The sequence below is a fragment of the Aulonocara stuartgranti genome (genome assembly GCF_965226115.1).
Source record: "Aulonocara stuartgranti genome assembly, chromosome: 4".
Lineage (NCBI taxonomy): Eukaryota > Metazoa > Chordata > Actinopteri > Cichliformes > Cichlidae > Aulonocara > Aulonocara stuartgranti.
The window spans coordinates 9,745,901-9,770,201 of record NC_138942.1 but is presented as its reverse complement, the minus strand read 5'-3'; the positions used below and the strand labels follow the sequence as shown (position 1 = coordinate 9,770,201).

Here is a 24,301-nt window from a genome sequence, read left to right as displayed (position 1 = left end):
AATTTTACTTAATTCAGGGTCCTAGGTGGGTTGGAATCTAGCCCACCGATTAACCTATCATACGTGTCTTTGGACAGTGTAAGGAAACCAGAGTCCCTGAAAAGAAACCACACATACACATAGAAAAGCCCCAGCTGACCAGCAGATTCAAACCCAGGCTCTTCTTGCTGTGGAGTGCAACCACTCCACCACTCAGCTACCCTTTAAATTAATCAAGTTGAAATTAAGAAGATAAAATTACAGACCTTACCTACACACATTATCTAAGAATATTACTTGAGTCTCAGTCTGGGAATACATCTAGTCTGCATACATCTAGTCTTATTTCACACATTCTAGGTGGGCCAGTGGGCATCCAGGCCAAGACTTCCTGTTCCATCTGCAGGTCATTGTTACAAATATTATACACTTTAAAAAGCTAATGGAAAGTTAAATTGCCATCAGATGATACGCAATGATTTCAATATTGTTTTTCATCTAATCCAATCTATCTTTTGCTCTCAACACACACTGTTTATTTCCAGACAAGTATTTGGGCTTTCAACATTGATATCTAGTAGCATCTTGTTTTTAATTCTTCTTGTTCTTTTGGCTGCTCTCATTAGGAGTCACCACAACTAATCATTTTTCTCTTTCTCACCCTGGCATACTCCTCTGTCACACCAACCCTCTGCATGACCTCCTTCACAACATCCACGAATATTCTTTGTGGTCGTCCTCTTTTCCTCCTGCCTGGAAGCTCCAACAACCTTTATCCTCTGCACATGAGCAAACCATGTCAACCTTGCCTCTCTAACTTTCTCAGAACTACTCATCCTCAGCTGTCCCTCTGATGTACTCATTTGTAATCCTGTTCATTCTAGCCATTCCCAATGAAAATCTGAGCCTCTTCAGTGCTGCCATCTCCAGCTCGGCCTCCGGTCTTTTTGTCAGTGCCACTGTCTCCAAACCATACAACATAGCAGGTCTCATTACCACCTTGTAAACCTTCCCTGTCACTCTATCCTGCCATCCTTCTGCCACAAATCACCCCTGACAGTCATCCACACCTACTCCACCCTGCACTCTCTTCTTTACCTCTCCTGTGCATCGTCCACCGCTTTGAGTGGTTAACCCCAAGTATTTAACTCGTCCGCCTTCATTGCCTCTGCTACCTGCAACTTCACTGTTACATCTGTCTCCTTCTCACTCACACGCATGTATTCTGTCTGTCTTCTGCTGACTTCCATTTCTCTTTTCTCCAGAACATATCTCCACATCTCCAGGCTCTCTTCTACCTGCTACCTCCCTACTCTCACTATAGATCACAATGTCATCTGCAAGTATCTTAGTCCATGGACACTCCTCCCTGACCTCATCTGTCAGGCTGTTCTGAGAAATCCCTGAGAAGGGGCTCAGAGTCAACACTGATGAAATTCCACCCCCCACCTGTCACTCCTACTTCATCTCACCGCTTTCTTCATCCTGCACCACCCTCACATACTTCTCTGCCATCCTGACTTCCTCAGAAAATACCACACTTCCTATCATGGCACCCTATCATATACTTTCTCTAGATCCACAACGACACAGTGCAACTCCTTCTGACCTTCTCTATACTTCTCCATCAACACTCTCAAATCAAACATCGCCTCTGAAGTGCCCTTTACAGCATGAAGTCATACTGCTGCTCCTGGCTGTCACCACTCTTCTTTACCTAGCTTCAACAACTCTGTCCCATATTTCATGGTATGGCTCATCAGCTTCATCCTGATAAGGACACTTCTTCTCCATTCCTCAGGCATCCTCCCACTCTCAAGGATTGTGTTAAACAGCCTGGTTCAAAAGTCCACTGTCCTCTTTTCCAGACATCTCCATACCTCCACAGGTATGTCATCAGTACCAACCATCTTTCCTCTCTTCATCGTCTTCATAGCTGCCCTTTCTTCCCCCTTACTACAGCTACTTTCCCAGTCACTGACAACATTTCCCTACCACCCAGAGCCTATCTCAGCTCCTTCCTGAAGTCTGTGCAACAACCTTCCTTCTTCAACTTCCACCATTTAATCCTTGCCTCTTCCTGTTTCTAACGTATTACTAATAAAGAAATAGTTGGCTCATTCATCAAATATACCTTTCCCCAATAGATCCCAACCAGGTGAGACAGTGAGTCAAAACATAGTCCTCCATCTATATAGGTTTTAAACAAGCAAGTCAACAAACAACCTCCAAAAGAGGAGAGCAAAATCTGTGAGTTCCCCGATGCTTTGCATGGACAGAGCTGTCTGTTTTCCTGCTGTTAAATGCTGGCTACAGTATAACACATGTCTTTCCATATATTTTCCAAGCATACTCTGTTCCTATAACACGCATTTCTAGCTTCCTGAAACTATTTGACATTCATTTATATATTATAGTTATTCAGCCACACACGCACACAAAAGCGCGGCTAAGCCTCGCTCTTCTCTATGCTCCCATGCACTGAAAACCTTAGATAAGTGCTTTCAATAAACGACCTTGCACAAATAAATGTTCAAGACTGGAAGACTTGTTGGAGAGAATGTTCCTGCCCCTGAGCAGAAAAGCAGGACAGAACCAAATCCAACAAGAGGCTAGTAGAAAAATATGATTTGTGTTTGTGTGAGGTTGTTTTTATGCTCGTTGATGGAAATCAATAAAAGCATCTCCAGAAGGACAAAGACACTGAACAATATGAATTAAAAAAGAAAAAAAAAGAAGATTCTATAAGACCGTAGAACATCTTTATCATCATGTCATCATTAAAATGCTTGTTTATGAAAGTAACTGTTCATTAGTTTAGCTCTCGTTTTTCCGATTCAGCTTCAAAAGGTATTTTTGTTTTCTTACTGAACATCCGATAAGAAATCTGCACAATGAGTAATGACAATCTCATTCTGACATGGGAATCATACTGAAAAATATGCTTATCGCTCTGTAACACAGTGTGAATATTAAACAAGCAGTTTATCTAAATGATGAAGTTAAATGATAACAATATTTTCCGCCAGATAAAATTATCATTTCAAATGTCTCTCTATTCAGTAGCCCCCTCACCTTTACAACCTCTCCCATAAAGTGAAAATGTCCTCTGAATTTTAAATCTGCAATATAAAGATACTTGTTGTGAAAAGGTCAGAGGGCCTCTTTCATTTAGCCTTTGAGACTTTCAGGGACTGTTATCATTACCAAACTTACGTTCAGTCCAAACTGCTACAGCCTCAACATGCTTTTGATGATGTTAAATTTCTGGGTGTTATTTGAAATATTCATTGAAACTTATGATCTGGTTTGAGTGCTATGAAAATGCCATCTGTGCAATCAAACTTTCATGATATATTGATTCTAAAAAAACTGGATTTAAAACAGACCTAAGCCTTTGAAGAGCACAATCCCATCCCATATTTTCCACTCCATCTGCTATGTTGATTTGCCAGCTTTTATACGTTGGCTTTATTTGTTTTTTCTTGAATCATATGCATTTGCAATTCCAAACTTTTGCCAAAGTAATATCTTTCTTTAGCACAGAGTGGACAAGCAAGCTTATCTGTTGAGAGCCAATTTTCTTTTAGAACTCATTCACAAAAAAAGAAAAAAAGAAAGAAGGGAAAAAAACATCACTGCAAGCAGCAAATTTCACTAATAATGTAAATTTCGTGTCTAATTGGCAGCTCACCAGCTGTTTCTCATCAAAATAATGAGTCTGTTTTTCCTTTATGAGAAAATTATCTATCTTCTTTAGACACTGAAAGCTTGGCTTCAGTTACTGTGTATTTCTACTGATGCAGTTTGCCCTGACTACACCACTGCACCCTGAGGTTTCCAGATCTGGCCTGAACTTGCCTATCATTGCCAGCAGCTAAAAAGGCGAGGGAGAGAAAGAGAAAGGGAGCGAGACAGAGAGAGACTTTAACTACCAGCAGGCAGCTCATTCACTGCTTAAGACTTACTGATTTATTTCCTGTCTTTGTTGGTTAAGACAACACAGACCCTTTCATAAGTCTTCCTGCTCATCTTCATCCTCCTTAATGGCTCACTGCACAGTTTGATTGTATGCAGATGAGGGAATCTGAGGAAGTCTCTTTTTTTGGACATGCATAACTGCAGGGTCTTAGATCTGCCACTCGAGTGTGACTTATTAATGATTTCTGGGACTTCAACCCTTGCATATGCACTGAGCAATATAAAAGGTTAATAGGTATTTTATTTTCACAGTCTGGAGAAAGGCTGGTCAGATTACAGTTATTGGTGGATATTAAACAAATGCATTATAAGCAGTCAGCATAAGAAATTGAGTGGCAGCCATTCAGCAGGATGAGCATTGGCTCAATAGATTGTTAAGAGAGAAACTACCTACAAGGACAAAAAAAAAAAATCCAAGCAAAATCCAACCAAACCACCAAAGTGGGAGAATATGACAAATTTTCTGCAATTTTCTCATTAAAGACACAGGGAAATTTGAAATTTGGACCTGGTGATAGTCAGTGTAAAGAAAAGCTCAAACTATGGAGATTTAGAAACTCAATTACACAAGCACATTAACATACATGCCTCCTCAACATACACAAAACACTTTTGACACTTGCCACTATACATAAACATTAGTGTGAAAACCATAGCACTCCAACTGAGTTTCATTGTGACATCAGATATATTTCCAAAGCTCCACTTAGAGCATTTATGAGTCATTTTCTTCTCCAGCACAAAATATATTGCTAAGTGACTGCATGCAATTATGTAGTATGAAAGATGTGATACTGAGAAGGTTCACAGCATGAAGTGTCATTGTTCCAATATACATTGTATAGCGTGTTCTTCAGTATTACCTTCATATTGCTAATACACTTCATAAAGAAAAAAGTGCATATATATATATGCTTATTGAATACCTCAGGCAGCAGAAATCCAAGATAGAGGAGCAAGAGGAGGAACCACTATTGAAGGTATGTACCACCGGTAGATAGAGGAAGTGGCTGAACAAAGCTGGGGTCTATCACACCAGGCAAGACACCAGGTGCAGGCTGTATAAAGATGCCCCTGACACTATCCAGCACATAACAGCAGGGTGTAAGATGCTAGCAGGCAGGGCATACATGGAACGCCATAACCAAGTGGACTACATAGTATACAGAAACATCTGTGCCAAGAATGTCCTGGAAGTCCTGAGGTCAAAAGGGGAGACGCCTCCTAAGGTGCTTGAGAATGACCGAGCTGAGATCCTGTGGGACTTCCAGATACAGACAGACAAAATGGCGGTGGCTAACCAACCAGACATAGTGGTGGTAGACAAGGAGAGGAAGACGCTCCCAGACCTCTGGTAGAGGACCCAAGGTTGAAGGATAGACCGCCACACATGTCTTTCCATAGATTTCCCAAATATACCCTTTTAGTATAACACACAATTTTAGCTTCATGAAACTATCTGATATTCATGTCATGGTACAGTTAAAGCTGGAGACAGAGCAATACTGGAATAGCATTGGGGATATCTAAGAGCAGACCACGGCAACCTCCTTGAACAGGGTTCAGTAACCATCACAGTTACAGTCATCCAAGAATCCAAGGGTCTCCAGTATGAAGAGTTGGACAGCACCAGGCCCCAACATGATTCACACCTACTAGCTGAATAAGCTAACTGCACTCCATGAGTGTCTGGCAGTACAAATGAACCAGTTCCTAGTCAACAAGAGACACCTAGAATAGCTGACCAAAGGCCAGAAAGTGCTGATCCCCAAGCATCCCCCTGAAAGACCAGACTAATAATAATGCTCCTATCAGGCATTATAGCAGCACAGATGAACAGGCACATGGTTCAGTACATGTGCGGGACCCAGAAAGGAATTGGCAGAGGAGGACCCAACCAGAGGAGTGAAACACCAGATCTTGGTAGATGAGCAGTCGCCCAAGACTGCAAGACCAGGCTGACTAACCTATGCACCACCTGGTTGACTACAAGAAAGCCTACGACTCAATGGCCCACACCTGGATCCTGGAATGCATAGGACTATACAAAATCAACAGGGACTTAAGACACTTCATCAGGAACTCTATGGGAACAACACCAAAGGCCAACTTCAAGCCAAAATCCCAAGTAGGCATCAAGTGCGGTATCTACCAAGGTAGAACACTGCTGTTCTGCACCCCCTCAGTGAGGTTATCAATATGATGTATACCTTGTATACCCCTGCTAGGTTTACATCATATACCGTCTCAATCTGCAGATTGTGGTGTTGATCTTATTCTTCCCATTCAGCGGACTCCTCAGGACTTGCCCTACTCTCTGTAGGTATTTGGTAGTTGCGGCTTTCTGTAACGGCCCTTTTATGGTTCTCACTTGCCTCTGGGATTCCCAGGTACCTTTAGCTGACGTAGATTTTTGTGGTATTGCCTTCCGGTAGTGTAGTCCCCTCATTTCTGACTGCCTTTCCTTTCTTTGTTACCATCTTACTACATTTCTACAGCCATTGCTGTGGATCCTAGTGGTATGGATCAGTCAATCTGTCATGTGAAGCTGTGTGGCAGGCAGGATTGGACCCAAATGCATGACTCATAGACGGAAGGTAAAACTAAAGGTGGCAGCTTTATTGTTGGGAAAAATGGTCAAAAACATAAACTCACAAAAAACAAACTAAACTTTAGAAAAATGGAAGGTAGAAACATAAACACTAGGGAAAAGAAAACTCTAACACCATGAAATAAGAGACTCACGCACATGAGGTGGTACGACATGACAAAGGGCAAAGGCAAACACGGGGCTTAAATATACAGAGGAGTAAAGAGGGAATGGGAAACAGTGGAAGGGAGACAGTTGGGATTAATTAGACATAACGAGACGAGGGAAGCAAAACTAGAAACTAGAGATGGCACGATACCACTTTTTTATGTCCGATACCGATATCATAAATTTGGATATCGACCGATACCGATATGAATCCGATATAGTGTATTTTTTAATCAATAAAACAGTTTTTTAACATCTTGCTGCATTTTGTATAAGTTCAAACTCAAGTTAAAAAAAAAACACACTAAAGCTATTCTGTTATACCTGTATGCAAAAAATACACTGCACCCAAAATATTTCATAGTTCAGCAATACTGATCAATCAAATAAACTTAAACCTACTCCATCATCCCTATTCTGGTATTTTAAAGAGTAAGCAACCTAACTAATAGGGTTGCAAACTCCCAGCAAAAAATAAATAAATAGGGAACCACTCCCCACCTCATGATGCTTAATCGACGTAATCAACTTTAATTTGATGCAGTGTGAAAAAAAAATGCACAGAAATGCTAGGGTATATCAGACTTAATAGTTACTATATACAGTAATGAACTTCTATACATTTTTCATCAGATTAAAACTTTGGGTGTAAGATTCAGATATTTACTTATTAAAAGCTAGACATTTTAAATGAGAATAAGAAAGAAAAGTATGTCTTTGTGCCCCCTTTTCCCTGTTCATGCCCTATCGGCCCCCTTGGCTAAACTTTGCTAGATCCACCCCTGCACAGTTACCAGTGTCAGCTATGTAGAAAAAGATCCTGGTCTAGAAAGTAATATTAAATAAATTCTAACAACAGATTAGCAAGCTTAAACGTGCTGCTGTTGTTCAGCCGCTGGTTTCCTCTTTCTGGAGCGAAATGGGCGATAAACAAACAAGAGAGACTGACTCGTGACAGAAAAACCGATCAGCTGATCATTAATCAGTTTCATGATTGAAGTAGCAGCAGGAGAGGAAGGGAGAGAGAAGAGGCAGTCGCTCCATATATTGGTTGTTAAGCTTAACGCTGGAATGCTTTACAAACATTCAGAGATGAACTTACACACTTGCTTTACTTGTTTCTGGGATAACTTTCTCGGAGATGAAATGCCGGTTTGGTAGTGAGGCTCCAATGCTCAACCAGACAACAGGTCTTGCACGCCACAGCCGCTCTATCACGTGATGCATACTGCTCCGACGTGCTACAGTTATGAGCCGAGTTATGCCATGTCGCAAGTTTTGTGAGGTGCTTTTTTGATATTTAATGGATCGGATTACATTTTTTTATTTCTCTCTGATATCCGATCCAGTAATTTAGATCAGTATTGGACTGATACCGATAGGTAATATCGGATCGGTCCATCTTTACTAGAAACACTGACATGAGACACAGACTTTCAAAGTAAAACAGGAAATATAACACAGAGATGCGGACTTGACAATGAGACAGAGAGACATGACTGACCGGGGAGACAGAGGGAACATGAAGCATGGAGACAAAGGGTAACCAAACGTGAAACACAGGGAGGGTACAGAAACAGAAACTCCAAGCTTCTTTAACAATAATCAAGAATTATAAATCAAACACAAAACACTGGGTCACACCCAGGACCACGACAGAACCAATGTCTCATTCACTTTTGACATATAGCTTAATGTCATCCATGTAGCGGAAGTGGCTAAGGATTGCTCCATTCCGTAGTTGGTATCCAAAACCATCCTGAGCCACGTTCATGTATGAAACTATGTGCCTGTTCATCATAGCCTGACAGGAGCTTTCATGTTGTACTGATGAAGGTTATTGGCAGGTAGTTGGATAGAATTGATCCTTTCTCAGGATCCTTGGGGATCAAGACTTTTTGGTCTTCAGTTAGCCATTTGTGCTGCCAAACACTCATGACACAGTTAGGTTCTTTACCCAGTAAGTGTGAATCATATCAGGGCCTGGTACTGTCCAGCTCTTCATATTTGGCACTCTTTCTTGGATGTCTGCCATTGTGATAGTTACTGGAGCCTGTTCAGAGAAGTTGCTATGGTCTGCTCTTAGCTCCACTAGCCAAGTATGTACTCCTTGTGGTTTCCAACTAAGTTGTCCTTTTAATGTTATGATAATTTAACATTATTCTTGCATGATTACATAACATTTGCAGTAAATTGTACACCATCTCTAAGAGGTAAGTCCTAACAGAAATGAGCAAACTGTCAATACAGCTGACTTTTATGTCTTATGAGTCACAGACTGGAATACAGCGGCTATATTTACATTATTGTTTTTTTTTTAATCACAACTAAATATATGTCAGTTAATGATACAAGTAAAGGAGAAAAGATGTGTACAATATGACAAAAGTTTTGCATTTACATCACATTAAGTCTGTGAAGGTTCTCAGTCATCCAAGTCATCGTAGTCAAAGGAGCTTGCAAAGAAAAGCGTCTGGACTTCTTTAAGTTGCTTGAAGACGTTTCACCTCTCATCCGAGAAGCTTCTTCAGTTCTAAGGTCAAATGGTGGAGAGTCCCAGATATAAACCTAGTGGGAGTGATCCCCACAGAGGGACAAAAGGACCCCCTGATGATCCTCTAATCACCTGAGCCAAGGTGTGAAATTGGGTGTGGGACCCAATCAGCCAGAGTTTCGGGTGTGTTCATTGTGAAACCTGGCCCCACCTTGTCATGCGAATTCCTGAGGTCAGATGGCCCAGGATGTGAGTGGGCGTTAAGGCGTCTGGGAAGGGATCTCAAAACTGGATTATAGATGGCAGAGAGTTGGTGTCGTAAACCCCCACCTCTGTTCAGAGACCAAACAGCCACTTCACAAGCGCATGGCACAACACAGAAGAGCCACCACCACAGGACAAGACTCAGCAGTCCATCTGCATCTTAAGGATAAAGGACACTCTTTCGAGGATGCCAATGTTCACATTTTGGACAGAGAGGACAGATGGTTTGAAAGAGGAGTGAAAGAAGCCATCTATGTCCACTGTGAGCGACCATCTTTGAACAGAGGCGGGGGTTTACGACACCAACTCTCTGCCATCTATAATCCAGTTTTGAGATCCCTTCCCAGACGCCTTAACGCCCACTCACATCCTGGGCCATCTGACCTCAGGAATTCGCATGACAAGGTGGGGCCAGGTTTCACAATGAACACACCCGAAACTCTGGCTGATTGGGTCCCACACCCAATTTCACACCTTGGCTCAGGTGATTAGAGGATCATCAGGGGGTCCTTTTGTCCCTCTGTGGGGGGAAACTCCCACTAGGTTTATATCTGGGACTCTCCACCATTTGACCTTAGAACTGAAGAAGCTTCTCGGATGAGAGGTGAAACGTCTTCAAGCAACTTAAAGAAGTCCAGACGCTTTTCTTTGCAAGCTCCTTTGACTACATCACATTAACAAGAACTCATGTCACAACTCATCAACACATGAAGGCAACCTTGACTAGAACTGCATAATCTCTCCTGCTTGGGCTATTCAAATTCTATTTACATGTAGTGAATATTGAGTGTTGAATTCAAGGTGAACTCAACCTCAGTCCAGTCTTAATACACTGATATCTGTAATGCTTCTATTGAATGTTTCCACATTTCAATACTTGTTAATGAATTTTGAAAATTGACTTTTATCTACAGAACTGCAAGAGAAATGTTTCTTGCAGTTCAAGCGATCATCAAAATAATTAATGTTTTGCTCAACTGCGAGATGCTGATGTTAGTTTTGATACATTACAATTCTACAGAATTTGCTAGAAGCAGTAAAGTTGTAACTTTATATATTTGTTCTCTTTGGAAAAGTTAATCCATCCCACATGCCCCAGTAGTTGACACACAGTAACGTCATAAATACTAATGCAAGCTGCAAACACATTTGCCAGGGGATGCAGCCAACAGTCTGTTTGGAATAATTGTCTTGGCTCTTTTTGTATAGTCAGTTAACTAAATAGCTGTATTTACCTCATATCAGGCCTTACTCAGAGATAATGTCAGTGGTGGTGAAAGTCAGGCTTGCTTTCATGGCAGCAGCTTGTTGCCACTCTGAAGACCCGAAGACATGGGACCAATCAACCACGAGAAGGTATAAATAATGTTTGTGCTGCTTATTAATATTTTTTTTTATAATTGATTTAGACAGTATGACAGTTTTACTGTTCACATATTTATGTTGTTAAAAAATGGAAAATACTAATATTGGAAGAATTTAATGTTTGACACTTTATTGGAAGTATAGTGACAGATATTCAAGTGAAGCTGCCAGGAACTTGCTCATTCATACGCAGACTTTATAAATCCTTTAATGAGAATTATGCATTTGGTGTGACATAATGTAACCAAATTCTCTAAGGCGTCCTCTAAAACTTCCATTTGGACTTTAATTTAATGCCAAAGCTGTTATGGATTTGATGTTCAAAAACAATGAAAGAGGAATGAAAACTTGTAAGGTGACAGAGGAGACTGTATAATTGAAAACAAAATCATAGAGCCCCTGAAGAGCCCATAGTAATTTGCATAATAATGAATACGCATGTGTTATTTTGTAGTCCCGTACATGCTGTTTAACTACACTAAGACTTTGAAATTGTTTGTTCCTGGGCTTTGAACCTCTTGCTGTACAGCTGATGACTTTGCGCCGAGCAAAATGACAGAAAAATAATGGAACACCATCTCTTTCACGTCAGAGTTCTCTGTAAATTCATTTGAACACATCTGTTCCCCTGGAGTGTCATCAAGTGATGCAGCTGTAAAATGTGGAAGCATCATCTGTTAATGGGGATCAGCACAAATGGCTACCACAACCCATCAGCTACCATTTATTTAGAAATAAAATGGACTTATTTGTATACTCAGTCAGCTTTCTCTGCTCAGGGGACAACTGAAATGATATCCTAGCAGTGGAAACAATAAATTGGAATTGTACCTAAATGCTGAATAAAAACCAGTTATCTAATTTATCAATTAAAAAACTCACTTTGCCTGCCCATATGCCTGCCATTAGCAGTCTGTTATTCCTCGTGTTGGCGAACAAGTGCTTTTTGCCCTTGACCTGAATGAAATATTCAACAGAGAGCTACATACACACTCACACACAAACTCACATAGACGCTGAACAAATGCAGGTGCTAGCTTAGGATGAGCAAAAAGCAGACATCTTCATCTCCAGTCATCGGAGTTGTCATTGCTCGGCTCCAAGCCTCTCCAACCTGCCTGACACCTGCATCATTTTAATGGTTTGATTAGCTTGAGCCTGAGAGATATGAAGAAGGATTACTGCGACTGCATCTGTACCACTTGAATCTGGTGGTATCACAGTGTCACATAAGTGTATGACTGAAGACCCTACAAAGTCAGAACTCACTAACACTCATTTGTAATGTTTTTTGTCTTCCCTGGTAATCCAAAGTGGGAAAAAAACCCCAGTTAAATATCTCACTTTAATCACAATTTAGCACATACATGTACAGCCATGCAAACGAGAACGTTTTCACAGGAACCTCTTGTACATCCCACAGTTCAGCAGCTTATAGAACCACTTTTACCAGCAATAACTTGAAGTAACTATTTTCTATATGACTTTATCAGTTTCTCACGTCATTGTGGAGCAGTTTTGGCCCAATCATATTTACAGTATTTTTTCAATTCATTAAGGTTAGTGGGCATTCATTTATGCACAGCTCTCTTAAGATCCCCTCAGCATTTCAACCAGGTCGAGGTACCTTAATTCTTTTCTTTTTCAGCCAGTCTCTTGTAAATTTGCTGGTGTACTTAGGCTCAATTTCTTCTTGCATGAGCCAATTTGGTCCAAGCTTTAGCTGTTGGATCGATGGCCTCACATCTGACTCTTGAATCCTTTGGTATACAGAGGATCTTCTCTTGACCTCAGTGACTGCAGTGTGTCTAGGTACTGTGGCAGCAAAACAAGCCTAAATTATCACTGTGTATATCAGTTGGTATGGAGTGTTTGTACACATAATGCACATAATGCATTATCAGCACAAACACGTGACCATATTAGAGTTTTGCCAAATCAGGCACTATGCATTATGACCAGACATCTCCACCTCTCATCTGGTCAGTCTAAAGGAAACTATTCCTGAAGTCTTGTGGTTTGATTAGATACCATTTTACAAACCTAGGCTGTGCTGCCATGTACTTTTTAGAGAGAAGAAGTTTTCTCCTTGCAGCCCTTTCAACTTGTTTAGCCTTTTTCTAATTGTACTGTCATTAACTTTAGCATTTAATATACTAACTCGGGCCCATAGAGTCTGAGATGGAGCTCTTGGGCTTTTGAGCGTCTGACCTTGGGTTGAAGACTGTAGCATTGTGATAACACATACCTGAATCCTTGAGCTTTTAAATAAGTGGTCACACTTGCTAATCATCAGGTAATCAGGTAATGCACCTGATTTTAGCACTGCTTACCCTCTTAATTCCTATGGAATTCTCAGTGTTCATATTATGTACCCGTGAAAGCTATTTTTCACATGACTGCATTCGTGTGTATATACATATATAATACATGACTGTAAATACAGCTACCTTGAATTCAAGATTCAAGATTCAAGATTCTTGAAATGACTGTAAATACAGTTACCTTGAATTAAGGCTTACTAAGCTGTAAATGTATTTGCTGTTAGATGTTAGGCTTTGTAAGAAATGTACATATGCTATATTAATTTGTCTGTGTATTAGTGCTAGAATGTGTAGTTTGAACCGATACATGCTCAGGCTTAATTCCCTCCCGCCACCCACCAGTTACCTGTTCAATAACAAGGTTTATATAAAATGCCAAAAGGAATGTCTTTAAAATCTCCCTCACTAAATGTTGCATGGATAATGGCTACATTGTTGATAATGAAATGTATGTGTAGCTGTGGTTTTTTGTGAGATATGATGTGTTAATTAAAGATTTCATTGCCTTAGGACAGAATGAGGCTAGCTGATTTCCTCCTGTTTCCAGTCTTTGTGTTATCAACCCTAAGTACCTGCTGGTTGCCACTTCACATGCTAACTACATTTTTGAGAGTGGTGTCAGTCTTCTCTGACTGAAGAAAGCAAATGAGCATGTTTCCTTTTCTGTTGACTTTTCATCTGTTATTATGATTAATACAGAAAGGTGCTTACATACGCGCCGAGCAAAATACAGTTTTACGTTGTCTTTGCTGAAAGAGCCAGTGGGCTTTTTTGGATGAATGAGTCCATATGCTGCATCCCTCACACATAAGAGCTGCAGGCCGGAAACAAGGCAGAAGCTGTTCTCAGTGGTCCTTACGACATGCTGTCTCTGTCTCTGGGGCTTTTGGGTTTGCATGTGTGAGACCAAACTCATACAGCATTAAAATCCTTCCTCTGTTTCACATAAAAACCCCCATTTACTTAAGCTACTTTATCTCACTTTAACCTAAATGAATTTGTCCTAATCTGCCCCTAAAACTACAAGTTATAAAAAAAATTAAAACTGAAGAACTTGTCCTAAGTCTTACTTTTGACAAATATGTAACCATTTGACAGTGATGTAACAATCTTTTTGCTGACAGCAGATTATTCATTAGATCATAATAGTAACACCAGCTGCTGCCCTTATACTTGCTGATTTGTGTGTATTTGACACCTTTGTAAGCACTCAATGTGGAAGTATTCATAACTCTTCCTGGCACACTGAATAGAGCAGAATTGGAGCATTTTTTAAAAATGTACAGTAATAATTAAAATGCTGCTTTTGCATGCAGCAGAGATTTCATGATTTATTTCTCCTTGCTCGTTTCAGGGACCCCCCTGGTGATGTACTCACTCGATTCAACGTGTTTTCCTCTGAGAGCAGCTCTTTTAGAAAGTGATGCGTGATTATCTCCGCTAGTCACAATTCTAATCAAAATAAAGTTCAGATGTACCGTGGAGCCAGCATTTTGGGAGAAGCACAGATGTTTCAGATGGCATGAATCAGGTGGTACTCTCATTCTGCTAAGAACAAATGATGTGATTTGCAAAAAGGGAAGAAAAACCTCTAGAATTTTATTGGAAGTACAGTATAAGGCTTTTGAGTGCTTCTATAAGACTTTTAGTGGCAACATAGGAGTATTTGTCCAACTGCTGCAGTGTTTTGATACAGTTCAGTGCATCTTTGCAGGACTTGAGAGACACCAACATAGCATTCATGGTAGAGCTAGCAGGCATATAGAGTAATCCAGAGTTAAACAGGTGGTCAGGCTTTAATGATATTAACACAGTGGAGCTATTGTGTGGTAAACACACACAAACTATGTTCTGTTTGAAAGAAAACTTTGGGTGTATGGTAATGAAAAAGAAAGTTTAAAGACTAGTTAAACTAGTTACATTGACCTAAAGAAAAAGAGTGGGTGTGTTTAATTTTTGTTATGTTTAATATATCTATTATTGTAAGAACATCAGATCTCTTTACATAAACATTTTATTAATTTTAACTGAAAAATCATTCATGCTAACATCACAAATCAGTAACTGGAACTATCTAAACAGTCTGAACTGCATAAGGCTCATGCATGGCTTCACTTTGTTCATAATTGTATTTCATTGTAAGCAGTCATATCATATTTGCTCAGGACAGAGAGAAAAAAAGCGTAGCTGGAGTTCTGGTGCAGGAAAACTCAGTATAATTATTTTACTGAATAATACATTTCTGATTTCTGAAACAAGTTTTGAGAGTTCTGTGTTGCATTTTAATTAAGAAGCACCACAGGCCCGAAGACATCTGATTTCTTCAAATTAAAGCAAACAGCTTTTTTTTTTTTTTTTTTTTTTTTTAAATAGAGGCTACACACAAAAATGTGAAAATCTATTTCCCAAATATCCCTCTAGTTAAAAAACTTGGCAACCCACAAGGAAGCAGCAAAAGTTAAAAAATTATCCCCCCCCAGTACCCTGTTGGGATAATAAGCTGGCCAAAGAAGGAGATAGAAGCCTCTGACCATGCATGGAGGATTCACCCCAAGTCCATAACCCTAAGATTGTAGGTTAAGCAGAATAAAGGAGGCTGGAGACTAGTGAGTGTCAGTGCCACAGTCAAGGATGAGGCAACAAACATCCACAAGTACATCAGGAAGATGGCCACGACTGACTGTGTCCTAAGTGAATACCTCATGCAGCAAAAACCCAAGAAAGAGGCGCAAGAGAAGGAACCACCATGGAAGGACAGGACCATGTCCCGTCAGCAGATACAGGAAGTGGCTGACATCCAGAAATCCCACCACTGGCTGGACAAAGCTGGACTGAAAGATAGCACAGAGGCACTAATCATGGATGCACAGGAACAAGTTCTAAGTACAGAATCAGTAGAGGCTGGGGTCTATCACACCAAGCAAGACCTCAGGTGCAGGCTGTGTAAAGATGACCCTGAGGCAATCCAGCACATTGATTGATTGATTGAATCTTTATTTTGAACATGTTGAAAAAAAGTACAACAACATAGAATTAAAAAGAGACAAATAAACAAAGGAAAACAAAAGGAAAACAAGCAACCACAACTACAAATAACTTTCATGTTCAAAAAGGAGCAGGAAGAAGCATAAGCTTGTTTGATCCCACCCCTTTTCCATTATCTAGTAATCAATAGACTACAGAAATACCACCTTGCAATTGCATTATATGTTACGTGTATTTTTATTTATTAATTTATTAATTTTATATTAAAAAAAAACACCCAGCTTGCCCCTGTGGGCGGTTTATCCTTCAAGCTTGGGTCCTCTACCAGAGGCCTGGGAGCTTGAGGGTCCTGCGCAGTATCTTAGTTGTTCCCAGGACTGCGCTCTTCTGGACAGAGATCTCCGATGTTATTCCCGGGATCTGCTGGAGCCACTCGCCTAGCTTGGGAGTCACCGCACCTAGTGCTCCGATTACCACGGGGACCACCGTTACCTTCACCCTCCACATCCTCTCGAGCTATTCTCTGAGCCCTTGGTATTTCTCGAGCTTCTCGTGTTCCTTCTTCCTGATGTTGCTGTCATTCGGAACCGCTACATCGATCACTATGGCCGTCTTCTTCTCCTTGTCTACCACCACTATGTCCGGTTGGTTAGCCACCACCATTTTGTCCGTCTGTATCTGGAAGTCCCACAGGATCTTAGCTCGGTCATTCTCCACCACCCTTGGGGGCATCTCCCATTTTGACCTCGGGACTTCCAGGCCATATTCGGCACAGATGTTTCTGTATACTATGCCGGCCACTTGGTTATGGCGTTCCATGTATGCCCTGCCTGCTAGCATCTTGCACCCTGCTGTTATGTGCTGGATAGTGTCAGGGGCATCTTTACACAGCCTGCACCTGGGGTCTTGCCTGGTGTGATAGACCCCAGCCTCTATGGATCTTGTACTCAGAGCTTGTTCTTGTGCTGCCATGATTAGTGCCTCTGTGCTGTCTTTCAGTCCAGCTTTGTCCAGCCACTGGTAGCCCTCCTCTTTCTTGGGTTTCTGCTGCCTGAGGTATTCACTGAGCACTCGGTCAGTTGGGGCCATCTTCCCAATGTATTCTTGGATGTTTGTTGTCTCATCCTGGACTTAGTCTGTTTCACAGCTTCACTCCACACACATAGATGCAAAAGCTTTTTAATGTTGTACGATACAAGGATGTTTTAAATTTAATTCCCCCCTCAAATTGTATCCCCGTTCCCTTTTAGAAAACAGTTTTAGAATATTGTTAGGAAGCAGGTTATTTATTGCTTTATACATAATTTGTGCAGTGAGAAAATGAACCTGTGAATTTTAGAATTTTTGATTTTAAGAATAGTGGATTTGTATGATCTCTGTAACCAGTTTTATGGATTATCCTTATGGCCCTTTTTTGTAATATAAAGATTGATGATAGCGAACATTTGTAAGTATTTCCCCAAACCTCTGCACAGTAATGCAAATATTGTGCATTTAGGGAACAATAGAGAATGTGGAGTGATTTGTGGTCCAGAATGTGTTTTACTTTACTCAAGATTGAAACACTTCTTGAAGTTTTGTTATGTATATGATTTATATGAGACTTCCAGTTTAATTTATCATCTATAATCACACCAAGAAACTTATGTTCAAGTACTCTTTCAATTTCCACACCATCTATATGAATCTGAACTTATGCATTTCTAAGGGAATTCCCAAATAAGATTATTTTAGTTTTACTTCGATTTAGCGATAATTTGTTCCTGTTAAACCATTTTTTAAATTTTGTGCATTTCTGAAGTAATTGTATCCAGCAGCTCCTTTAGATTCCCCATTTGTGTGGTCTGCAAATAATACAAATTATAATATATCAGATGCCTTACAAATATCATTTATATAAATAATAAATAATTTTGGACCCAGTACAGAGCCTTGTGGAACACCACAAACAATGTCCAAGCATGATGAGGAATGGACACCCAGCTTCACAAATTGTTTCCTGTCACTTAAATAATTTTTCACCCAATGCAGTACAACCCCCCTGATCCCGCACCGTTCCAGTTTATTAATTAATATGTCGTGATTGATTGTGTGTAAGATGCTTGCAGGCAGGGCATACATGGAACTCCATAACTAAGTGGTCGGCATAGTATACAGAAACATCTCTGCTGAATATGGCCTGGAAGTCCCGAGAAAAATGGGAGATGCCCCCTACATTGCTCGAAAATGACTGATCTAAAATCCTGTGGGACTTCCAGATACAGGAGCTTGGATAAAAGGATAAAAGGATCTTGACAGATTAAAGATCTGTGTTCCATTACAGATAAAAGGGGCGAGAAGGGAATTTTTACAATTCTCCACCTCTGGTCCTCTACCAGAGGCTTAGGAACTTCAGCCCCCTAAACAATATCTTTGCTGTTCCTAAGACTGCGCTCTAAGGGAATTTACTATTTACTATTCGTGGTTCCCGTTTGTCTGTGGGATTCTCAGGTAATTGTAGCTGCCCTCAATGTCTGCAATATTGCCTTCTGGTAGTACAATCCCCTCAGTTCTGACTGTCTTCCCTCTTTTGGTTGCCATCCAACTACACTTCTCTAGTCTGTATGGCATTCCGATGTGATTGCTGTAGATTCTAGTGGAATGGATCAGTGAATCAATATCTTGTTCACTCTTGGCACACAGCTTGCTGTCATCCATGTAGCGGAGGTGGCTGATGATTGGTTTACGAAGCCTGAGTGTTTGTAAGATTAGCCTGCTGCAGTGGGGCTAACTAGTAATGAAGTTATGCATATTTGAATATATATAATAAGCAGTATCCTTGTATGCTGAGATATTTTAACAGGATCCCTGTATTAATATTGTCATGCAATAATAATACAAGCAAAGTTAATACAAATAATGCTTTGTCTAAAATGAGTTCATGAATAATTCTTCTCCTAATGACTGGTTATTAATATGTCAAGCTAATAAGCTTATGGGGGATTTTGTGCTTCATCAAAACCTTGGAAATTTCTGCTGAGACTGAGGCCGTATATGCCAGTCAACTTAACAGAAATCTGAGTGTGCAGTTGTGTCAGTGTTCATGCATGCCTATGTGTGTGAGTCATGCTTTTATTGCTTTATAGCTACAATAACACCACCTGCAATAATAGCTGAGCATGTTCCTGCTGCGTGTGAGTGCACTTCACTTGCCCTCTTCTCACCTTAACAGAAGCAGTGGTGTTCAAAAGAATGAAGTGCTTTTAGCCCGAGTTTATCAAAACAATCCCTTTCTCTGCACCATCTGTCAGAAATCATGGGTCAGCTCGTAACCTTTAACCTTGGGGTTTTTATTCAAGCATGGCAGCCCAGTAATGAAAAGTTTTAAAGGAACTGAAACAAGTATTTCCTCTGAACACTTTCCAACCTCCGCTGATCATACACTTCACAATCTGCTCTGGTTTTTTCATCGTTACGTGAGCTGGGGAATCATTTAGACAACACAGTGTAGGCGGATGTCCTTTTCTCAGTGCGCAGCATCTGTGTGGGCTGCCTGCTAGGCTCAGCTCTCTTATGGATAGGGCACTGGAAAGCACAAGCTCCCTAGCTGCAGTCAGACAGATGCAGACTGGTGGGCGCCTTATTGCTAACTGCCTGCAGACAGATGCACCAGCACAGGCTACAATGTACCAACACTTAGTTGGAAATCACTGCAAGAGTAATGTGTGTATAATATACATGTGTGCCTCAGTCCACTTCCCTGGCCTCTGACCCACCATCAGTCTGTTTACATCCTATAAAATGAGTCAGATGTTGTGAATGAAAAAACAAGACTGTGTAGGATGAATGTTTTATCAGGATGTATGCATATATTGTTGCCATAACTGTTTTATCTGTTACTTGCTCTTGTATCATTCAGCCACATGTACAGTTGTGGAATGAGGCTTACATATGCTCATCACAGACATGAATTTCATGGTATTTTAGGTTTTTAATGATTTCTTTGAACTGTTCTTTTTTACCAGGGTGGAATGATTGTACAGCATAAATCTTTAATGACTTAAAAGTTTCAACTTATTTAGGGTTTTATCTAATCCACACAGGTTCAGAAGTATGCATACTAGCCCAAATATATGGATACATCACCGCTAATATTTGCCTAAATGTCCCTTAACAACTTCCACCTTGGTCAGGAACTTTTGGCAGGCATTATAATGGCTAGATATTTGACCACTCTGCATGGCAGAATTTGTAGAGTTCATTTTTATTTGCTTGGTTTCCTGGCACTGAACTGGCTTTTAAACACAGTGCACAAATTTTTTATATGTTTGAGATTGGGTCTTTGGGTAGGCCATTACAGCAGCTTATTGTTAGCCTGCTTTATTCATTTCAAAACCACTTCTGATGTGTGCTTGCAATCGCTGTCCTGTTGGAACACCCAACTGTGTACAAGTTTCAATTATCTAGCTAAATTTGGAGATCATCCTTCTTCTTCATTATTTGAGCAATATATCAGCACCTCTGCTAGTAAAACAGTCGCAGAGCATGATGCTGTCACTACCATGCTTGACATTTGTTGTAGTGTTCTTAGGTTTGAAAGCCTTAGTTGTCTGTCTGTCTCTCTTTCTACGTATTTTTTTCTTTTGAGCCTCTATGTATAATGTATCATTTTGACACGGATGAGAGAAAATCCAATGTAGATTATACTTAAGCAGCCAATTGTTGTTGTTTTTTTAAATCATTCTAGATGTATGCTGTACAATCATTCCACCCTTTGAAAATTATGATGACATTCATGCCCATGATGAGTGTATGTAAACATCAGACCACACCTATACCTCTGCCAAAGCTGTAAACTCCCTCCATGCAAACCAAAAACAGAGTCTCTGGATGATCAGGATGAGTCTGTGTCATTTTTATTCAGAAAACTTCAGTCAGACAAACTTCAGTCAGACAGTATGCATTTGTGAAGATACGATGCCAAATGTCCACTATCCAAATCGTAAATAATCCATCCAAAATTTCCTGGTCCCAGATCCAGAGTTGGATCAAATACAAAAAGTTAATCACTTCTAATCTGGGCCAAGCCTCACTTGTGGTGAAATTTTCTTGAAAATCTGTAAACAACTTTTTGAGTAATCCTCCTAAAAACACCAAACAAACAATCAGACAGACTGTGCCAGTCGTATAACTATTTTGGCTGATGGAAATTTTTTTGAAAAAATATTACTATTTGTTTTGGGTTTTTTTTTAATATCTGAGAAAGTTAAAATCAGTGTGGAAAAATACTGCATCAAGATAGCACGTTGGAGTTGATTAATCAAACAAGCTGTAAAACATTTCTGAACTTTGGCTTTGCTTAGGGGTGTATTTACTTCATGTTGGAGGGAGCTTTGCTGTCTATGCCTCTCTGTTTTCAGTTTTCATAGAAAGCTGCTCACTGTAGCTTCATGTTTATCATACAGACACGATTATCAGTCTTCCCAGAAGGTAAGTGAGCAAATATGCAGTATTTGTCAAAAGTCAAACAAATTGAAAGGTAAAAAAAAAATAAAAAAGGAAAAAGAGAAAAGAAACAGGTTTTGATCAAATCCAGTCGCAGCCATTCTGCAAGCTGATATTTGCAGTATGCAAATGTAATATTAATCTCATCTAATAAACAAATAGTTTCCTTGTACCTATATAACTTAAAAATGGTGTTTCAGCTAACACTAGGAGGGTTATGTTTATATATATATAACTATAGCTCACATAATTACCATTAAGAAATATCATAAAGAACCTGAATGGGCAGCACATCCTTCACGGTCGAGTAGTTTCCACTAAGCCCCATGCCGACTGCTTTATTACATGTCTGTACTGTCTAGTTGAGATGTTTCTAAAGACATTTTATATGATGAAAGAAGGCATCAGTTCCACAAGATGAATAATTAACTAGTGATTTTTACCCCTTTAGGCCATGAAGCTGCTGCCAGTCTGTGTGCAGACAGGTGAGAGGATTGCTGACTGTATAAACGATGGCACTGAGTCAGAGGATCTCATGGTTTCACAGGCATGCAGCCAAGCTTGTTAATAAAAGGTAGGGTATTGTACTGAATTTAAAGTTTAAAATTTGAATAATTCAAATACACAGTTATACAGTTTACCTACACCCTTGCTGTTCTTATATATATATTCCCTATAAATATCATACGTGGTACAATCTAATTAAATATTTTTCATTACTCAGGTATTCGTGAAGCTGTCGGCATCAAAGACAAGAAGTGCTCACTGCCTGAATATTTGCTTGTCAAATCATCACGACATTGAGGTTAAATCAATCTGTCAAAGAACTTCAAATTTCAAGTCATTGTACTTACTGACATTGGAGAAATTGAGCCTGCGAGGAGTAGCAGGCCCCTGAATCATGCATGTACTACAATTCTCTAAGGTGTGATGTGTGAAATATAGGTATGGTCCTATTTCACTTTTTGCCTCTAAGCTAATGGATGGAGGAGTAGTTGGCTAAAGAAAAAAAAGAAATAAGACCAGAGTAGGCACACAGGCACTTTGCCATTTTTAATTATATATGGTTTGCATTCCTGTCAAAATAACCCCACTGTGCTTTCCTTGTAAGAGTATATACGCTGGTCACTATTTACGGATCTGGAGCTCCATTTCATTTAGTTGGAGGCTGGGCAGCCAATCCTAGACCTAAACCGAAGTAGCTGAGCTCTGAGAGCTGAAAGTACCCCCATCAGGTATTTTCAGCCTTTCTTCCATCTAAACCATAAATAAAACCTTGTTCATTTCAGAGTCACAGGGTGCAGGCTGCATGTCACAGCTGTCGGAATAGCCGTGTCTCTTTTGTAAGGCTTTTAGTGTAGGTGTAGTGTTTATCCCACCGGTCACGCTGAGGCAGCCACCATGGGGCCTCAGCCCTCCTCTCTGAGTGTTGGCTGAGTTTGCCCACGCTCTGCTCTCCACTGTGTGTTGTCTGCCTCACCAAGTACCCAAGTTGTCAACTATCTTCACAGGAAACATACAAGAGGAGGGGTGCCAAGAGGAGCCGTAATTCTCTCTAAATTACAGACCAAGCATGACCCTCACTCATTTATTTTTTTCTAGCTCTTCTGGAAATTAGGAGGTAGGATTGTCACCTGGCTGCTGGATGATGAGTGCAGACACAGGCAAAGCAGAAAGACAATAAACATCCTTAAGGGTAATAACTTGGTTTAAGTAAAATTTCACTATCCCTTGAGAGCTGCCAATAAAAAGATAAGATCTCAAATTGGTCTCCTTGTCTTAGTTGAGAGGTGATTGATATTCTGTCAGAACAGAAGACATCTCTAATAAGCTAAACCTAAACCTGTGGATCTGAATGAAGTGAAAATAAATCCTTTGCTCAGTGATTCCATTTTCAAATCTGCAATGTAGAGCACATTGTAGAGTACAGTCAGTTGTTTGAGATGAGCTATCTCAATTTGTCTGCACTAACTAAATTAAAAAGAAAATGCAAATGGGACTCCCACATTAGCTCAGGGCTTTGGTTCTGTGTCCTAACCTGGTCCCACTCAGTGCTCCACCTAGTGATTATGCAAATGATTCTTCAGCATTAGTTTGCTTTTTGCAGTTCTTTGGGATACATTCCTATCCCCTCTTCCTAGTCTGATTTGACCTAGCCTTGCAATTTAATTTGCCCCCACACGATTGTGGCAGCCACTACTTTAATATTCTGTGACACTTTGACATCATTGTAAAATAGTATCAATGGAAAAAACTAAAATTTTTAAAGCTAAAACTCCAGGCAAGTTTATTTATGGTGTTATGACATTAAAGAAGACAAATTCATTCAGACCGCTGGTCAGACATAACAGGACATGAGAAGGCATCAACTAGACCTTAACTCAGGGTCAGGGTCGAGTGGGGTGTGCGTGTGTGTCTGCTTGTGTGTGTGTTTGTGTGTGTGTGTGTTTGGGGGTTGTTATTCCCTGCTATCACAGGGCATGAGAGGTGGAATACATTCTATCACAGGGCTAACACAGAGAGACAACCATTCTCACCTGTGTGCAATTTAGAATCGCCTATTAACTTAGCATGCATGTCTTTGGACTATGAGAGGATACCTGGAGAGGCATGTTCTCAACTCCATCTTGAATCTTGAATCTGGAATTCAAGTGATTTCTTCAGTCT

The 24,301-nt window shown here is 40.2% G+C and overlaps 1 long non-coding RNA gene across 2 annotated transcripts; it reads left to right on the top strand.

Moving 5' to 3' along the window:
• Positions 1–1,773: 1,773 nt before the first annotated feature.
• Positions 1,774–23,385, top strand: LOC309705778. Of its 2 annotated transcripts, none has more exons than XR_014276607.1 (3): positions 1,774–1,867; positions 22,086–22,208; positions 22,359–23,385. It is a non-coding gene; the product is annotated as an uncharacterized lncRNA (long non-coding RNA). The 2 variants fall into 2 exon arrangements; XR_014276608.1 differs by lacking the exon at positions 1,774–1,867 and adding an exon at positions 10,764–10,832.
• Positions 23,386–24,301: the final 916 nt, after the last annotated feature.